The following is a 7,342-nucleotide window of genomic DNA, read 5'->3' on the forward strand; positions in this document are numbered from 1 at the left end:
GTAAAAGAAAGTAATACTTTCTTAAAAGTAGCTTAATCTAAGATAGTGGTGTGCTATCTTAGAAGTGTTGTTAGAAGTTTGTAGCAAGAATCCCAGGGTGGAAGTTGTACATTTTCTGACAATTAGTGGATCAATCTCTTGTGGTGTGCAAGAGGACTGGACGTACCCTTGGTTATAAGGGGAACCAGGATAAATCAATTGTGTTCATTTATTTACTGCACCTTACTATTAGTAGACATTATATTAACTCATAAAATTCAACTACCATATCACTGAAAACAAGAAAATTTACTAACACCTAATTCACCCTCCCTTTTAGGCGTACTTCTATACTTACATGTATGAATCACTAGATTAACATTTAGGTCATTTTCAAACTCCCTAGGCTTAATCTAATCCATATAGCTTTTTTAACCTGTCCTGTGCATCCAATAAGTTTGTTTGTGTGTCATTAGATAAACATTTAGGTAATTTTCGTCCTCCCTAGGCTTATTCTCAACCATTTATGATTTTTAACCAATCTTGTGCATTCAATAAGTGTGTGTGTGTGTGTCAATGGATTAAGATTTAGGTCAATTTCCTCCTCCCAAAGCTTATTCTAAAACATTTAGGGGTTTTAACCAATTTTGTGCAACCAATAATTGTGTAAGAATCATTGGAATTACATTTAGGTCATTTTCATCCTCCCTCTACTTATTCTAATCCATTTAGGGTTTTAAACCAATGTTGTGCATCCAACAAGTGCGTGTGTGACATTAGATTAACATTTAGCTTATTTTCGTCATTCTTCGACTTATTCTAATCCATTTAGTTGTTTTAAACCAATATTGTGCATCCAATAAGTGTGTTTGGGTCTTTAGATTGACATCTAGGTCATTTTCATCTTCCCAAGGCTTATTCTAATCCATTTATGTGTTTTAACCAATCTTGAGCATCCAATAAGTGTGTTTGAATCACTAGATTAAGATCATTTCCATTCTCCCTAGGCTTATGCTAATCCATTTAGGGTTTTTAATCAATTTTATACATCCAATACGTGCAGTTGTGTCATTGAAATAACATTTAGGTCATTTTCATCCTCCCTAGGCTTATTCTAATCTATTTAGCGTTTTTTTTACCAATCATGTGCATCCAATAAGTGTGTTTATGTCATTAGATTATCATTTAGGTCATTTTCGTCCTCCCTAGCTTTATTCTATTCAATTTAGGGTTTTTAACCAACCTTGAGCATCCAATATGTGTGTTTGACTCTTTAGATTAACATTTGGGTCATTTTCTTCCTCCCTAGGCTTATTCAAATCCATTTAGAGTTTTTAATCAATCTTCTGCATCCAATAAGTGCGTTTGTGTTATCGGATTAACAATTAGGTCATTTTCGTCCTCTCTAGTCTTAATCAAAACCATTTACAGTTTTTAACCAATCTTGTGCATCCAATAAGTGTGTTTGTGTCATTGGAATTATATTTAGGTCATTTTTGTCCTCCCTATGTTTATTTTAATCTATTTTGGCTTTTTAACCAATCTTGTGCATCCAATAAGTGTGTGTGTGTCATTAGATTAACATTTAGGTCAAATTCGTCCTCCCTAGGCTTATTCTAATCCATTTATTACTTTTAATCAATATTGTGAATCCAATAAGTGCGTGTGTGTGATTGAATTAAGATTTAGGTCAATTTCCTCCTCCCAAGGCTTATTCTAATTTATTTAGGGTTTTAAACCAATTTTGTGCAACCGATAATTGTGTAAGAATCATTGGATTTATTATTTAATTAATATTTTATTCTATATGTAAATAAATTGAATTAAAATTTACCACTCTCTATTTTACTTGAATAATTATAACCTTTATTTTTATTTAATTATTTTGGTGTGACAATTACATTACAACTATTTATGGCATAATTATTTCCTATGTGGACAACATTGTATTTTGTTTATTTGATTAGTTTTGATTATCATGAAATTGATGTGATAGATATGTTAACTTTATCTCGTTATGCGTGACCTGTAGTGATATTTTTGTCTTACTTAATTTATTTTAGTTGATGAAAACATTAGTTGAATTATTTAATTAAATTATAATTTATAGAAGTTATGTCGTTTATTAGTTTTATTTTAGATCAAATAAATATTCGACCTAGGAGATAGTAGAGTTAGTGAAAATCCTAAGTTTTTATCTATATATTCTATTTAATTAATTTAGTGTGGCAATAATAAGATAATTGTTCCTTTAATGTTTATTTATTTATTGAAGTATATTTATATTAATTAATTAATTAATTAATTATTGGGGTTTTGTTAGTAATTAATTTAAACTTGTAGTATAATTTTTTTTAAAGTGAACAATGACCAAGTCAATTTCGGTCAAAATTTAATCGGTCACACTACTAGTCTTGATAACTATATTTTATTTTTAATAGCATTTAGTTATAGAACCGTGTGTTTTCTACTTTACATCTATTAAAATGTGTAACAAGCAATAATAAGTACATGAATGCCAATTAATTCATAATGGTTGGTCATTGAATGATATTATTCCAATTGAATACCTAATTGATGTGTACAATTAATCTCAATGAGAAGAATCATACTCTTCCTCCAATCAGCTTCACGTCTCCACATTAGTCTCATACACCTCTTACTCATAGAATACGATAAAACTTACAACTAATCACCCATACCTCACACAACATTCCCAACATTATATTTTTTTTATCTCAAATATTTTCTAAGTCACTCAAACAACCACCCACACATTCCCTCTCTTTCTTGTGGAAGTTCTAAGCTTTCGTTCCTTCATCTTTATGAGATTTTTCGAGGGATACATAGTGTTACGTGGAAGGAAATCGTTCAAGGTAAGGGATTTTCCCCATGCGTAGTTAGACTAGATATTAAATTAGCAGTTCGTAGAATATTGATATGATGTCTGGATGTCTTAAAAAAAAGGTTGATTTTATTTTTGTCGTAAAGAAATTAACTATAATGTTTTGATTGTTTCTTTTGAGTAATACATCTATCTTGATAAACTTAATTATAGATTTCTATTTTTATTATTATCCCTTGAGAAATATGTTTAGGAGCACGCATAACTTGCATACATTTTGTTGTTATTTTTATTTTGATTTAATCATTTGCTGTATGGTGAGTTGCTATTTGATTTATTTAGATACATTTTATGACTTTTGATACATCTTTAGGAACTATTAAAGAAACAACTTCTTTTAATCTTTTATTACGAAAAGATTTTATATTTATATTTCATGGCTGTTAAGTTATTATTTGGTTTAATTTTTGTCGTTGGAAGAACTGACCCCTTACACCAACATTCATGTACTAATGATCTCAAAGAGTTGCATGATTGGTGTTTGACTGATGCATGCACGTGGAAAAATGGGACTTTTACTTAAAAATAATATTTTCTATTACTAAAATTTTTGTGGTACATTGTAAAATTATTTACTCTTCATCATTAACTTTTAATAGAAATGTGGAAGTGAGATTTCATTTGTTAGTAAATAATTAAATGTCATTAATTTTAGTCAACATTGCTTAATTTGAATTTCACTTAAATAGAATTTATTTTATTTTGGAGCATAAATGAATATCGATCTAACAACCGAAATATTAATTTTGTAAATAAATGAATAAATAATATTTTAGTAAACTGCATTACATTGTTTTACAAAAAAAGAATATATCAAGTCATTTTTTGACGCATCTTCAAATTATTACATGATGAACTACTCATAAGAAGAAAAAAAAAATTATAGATGTTTCTAAAAGAAAATAAATATTTTTAAGTAATCTTTGAATCAAAAATTCGGGGCGTTACATTTAGGTTTTCAACCAATCTTGTGCATCAAATAAGTGCGTGTGTGTCATTAGATTAACATTTAGGTCAATTTTCATCATCCCTAGGCTTATTCTAATCTATTTAAGATTTTTAACCAATCTTGTGCAACCCATAATTGTGTAAGACTCACAAGATTAACATTTAGGTCATTTTCGTCCCCCTTAGGCTTATTGTAATCCATTTAGGGTTTTTCACCAATCTTGTGCAACCAATAAGTGTGTTTGTGTCATTGTATTAACATTTAGGTCATTTTCGTCCGCACTAGACTTATTCTAATATATTTAGGATTTTTAACCAATCTTATGTATCCAATACAGGTGTTTGAATAACTAGATTAACATTTAGGTCATTTACGTCGTCCCTAGGCTTATTCTAATCCATTTAGGGTTTTTAACCAATCTTGTGCATCCAATAAGTGTGTGTGTGTCATTGGATTAAGATTTAGGTCAATTTCATCCTCCCAAGGCTTATTCTAATCTATTTAGGGTTTTTACGTCATTTTGAGTGTGCAACCAATAATTGTGTAAGAATCATTGGATTAACATTTACGTCATTTTCGTCCTCCCTCAGCGTATTCTAATCCATTTTGGGTTTTTAACCAATCTAGTGCAACTAAAAAGTGTGTTTGTGTCATTTGATTGAATGTTAGCTTATTTTTGACATCCTTCAGCTTATTCTAATCCGTTTAGAGTTATTAGCCAATAATGTGCATCCAATAAGTGCGTTTGTGTCATTTGATTGATATTTAGGTCATTTTCGTCTTCCCAAGGGTTATTCTAATCCATCTAAGATTTTTATCCAACCTTGTGCATCTAATAAGTGTATTTGAGTCACTAGATTAACATTTAGGTCATTTCCATCTTCCATAGGATTATCCTAATCCATTTACAGTTTTTAATCAATTTTGTGCATTCAATAAGTGTGTATAAGTCAATGGATTAACATTTCGGTCATGTTTATTCTTGTCCAATTAGGATTTTTAACCAATCTTGTGCATCCGATAAGTGTGATTGGGTCATTGGAATAACATTTAGGTCATTTTGTTCCTCCATATGCTTATTTTAATCTATTTAGAGTTTTTAACTAATCTTGTGCACCCAATAATTGTGTTTGGCTTATTGGATTAACATTTAGCTTATTTTCATCATCCTTTGAGTTATTCTAATCCCTTTAGGGTTTTTTTTACCAATATTGTGCATCCAATAAACGCGTTTGTGTCATTGGATTGACATTTACGTCATTTTCGTCTTCCCAAGACTTATTCTAAACCATATAAGGTTTTTAACCAATCTTGTGCATCCAATAAATGTGTTTCTATCATTGGAATAACATTTAGGTAATTTTCGTCCTCCCAAGGCATATTCTAATCTATTTAGGGTTTTTAACCATTTTTTTGCATCCAATAAGTGTGTTTTTGTCATTGAATTGACATTTAGGTCATTTTTGTCATCCCTGGGATTATTCTAATCCATTTAGGGTTTTTAACCAATCTTGTGCATCGAATAAGTGCGTGTGAGTCATTAGATAAAGATTTAGGTCAATTTCCTCCTCCTAAGCCTTATTCTAATCTATTTACGGTTTTAAACCAATTTTGTGCAACCAATAAATGTGTAAGAATCATTGGATTAACATTTAGGTTATTTTTATCCTCCGTCGTCTTATTCTAATTCATTTATGGTTTTTGAACAATGTTGTGCAACCAATGTTGGACTTTAGTCCTCTTAATCCTAATTTTGACATAATTAACAAACATACAATGTTCATACATCATATGATAAATCTAACATTTTAACTGAGCAAGATTTCAGGAACAACAACTCAACCATACGTACTTGAGACAAATTGCTTGGAACTCAAGAAATCAACAAAAGTTGAAAATCTATTGAGTAAATCGATTGGGAAATCGATTTCGAAAAAGGGTTGTAAGGAAACATACTGTTTGTGGTTATACAATCGATTAGGCAATCGACTGGCACAATCAGAAATAAAAATTGTGCAAGTCAGTGGCAACCTGATTTACACGCTAATCGATTGGCAAATCGATTGTGCACATCACAAAGTAAAACTGATTGAACCAAATCGATTGGGTGAGTCACAGGGACAATCCATTTACTAGGCTAATCGATTGGCAAATCGATTGCTTAAATAATATTTCAAAAGTAACATGACCTGTGACAAACACAATCGATTGGACAATCTATTGTGAGAATTTCAATCATGTTAAGTTTGGTATCAATCGATTGGGAAATCTATTGAACTAAACAACTGGTAAGAACTTTTCAGAAAAATACTACCAAATCGATTGGCACTCCGATTAACATGAAAATAGCTGAGTTCCTGTTTTAAACACAATCGATTGGGAAATCGATTGAAACAAATATTTTGAAATCACAGTGAACTCTCAGTTTGTGGCCAAATCGATTATGTGTATTTGTGAATCGATTATGTGACTTAGTAAATCGATTAAGTAATCGATTGGTGTGACTTTATTAATGGAACAAAACACCTGACATCGATTATGCAATCAATTCATATAAGTTTGCACATAATTTACTGAAAAATGTTTTTAAAAGAATCGATTGGGAAATCAATTGGTTTATGTAGTTTCAAGATACTTGCGATAATCGATTGGCAAATTGATTAAGCCCATTTTATAACTTTAATGAATCGACTGGTAAATCGATTTATTAGTTGTTTTTCAGAAACTATATAAACAGTTTTCAATTATTCTCTCAATAACCAATCATAACATGTAAGACCCATAATTTTAAAGTACACTTTATGTATTTTATATGTTTTGGATTTTGGCTCGGAGGCTTTTTAGCCAAAGTTAATAATATTATGGGGTTTATAGGATCAAAAAGTTATTTTGACACCGTTTAGAATTACTCGTCGATAAATAAATTTAAATTTAGTGCGGTAAATCCTTTACGGAGAATTTAATGCGTTACGGGTGAAATGGTAATTTAACCAACATCTAGATATTTTGAGATATTTAGTTATATTTAATATATATATATGTTTGCTTGGAGAGAATAGAAAGAAAGGAATATAGAAGGAAGGAAAAGGAAAAGGAAAAGAAAAGGTTATATAAAGGAAAGAAGGAAATAGAAAGGAAGGAAAAACAAAGAAAGGAAAAATGAAGGAAAGAAAATTCAGAATTTCATGTTCTTCCTCCCTACGCGTGACCCCCCATTTTCCCTTCTCCTCCATTTTCGTCTTTCGTTGCTTTCTTTCTTCAAGACTAGTAACCCAAGGTTGGGTGAGTGTTAGAACAAGGATTTCGGAACTCCACTCTTCCTCTTTGATTCGAAAACGAAGAAAAACGGTATTTGAGATTCAAACATAAACCCCTCCGTTTCTTCTAGATCCAAGCTTCATTTCGCGAAGAGTTAGAAGGGAAAGTTGCTCACTACCACGCCACGGTGCTAGGGGACCAATTTGGAGGCGACGTTGCGAGCGAAGATTTTACCGAATTTACTCACGGTG

The sequence above is a fragment of the Cicer arietinum genome, chromosome 6, assembly GCF_000331145.2.
Source record: "Cicer arietinum cultivar CDC Frontier isolate Library 1 chromosome 6, Cicar.CDCFrontier_v2.0, whole genome shotgun sequence".
NCBI classification, from domain to species: domain Eukaryota; kingdom Viridiplantae; phylum Streptophyta; class Magnoliopsida; order Fabales; family Fabaceae; genus Cicer; species Cicer arietinum.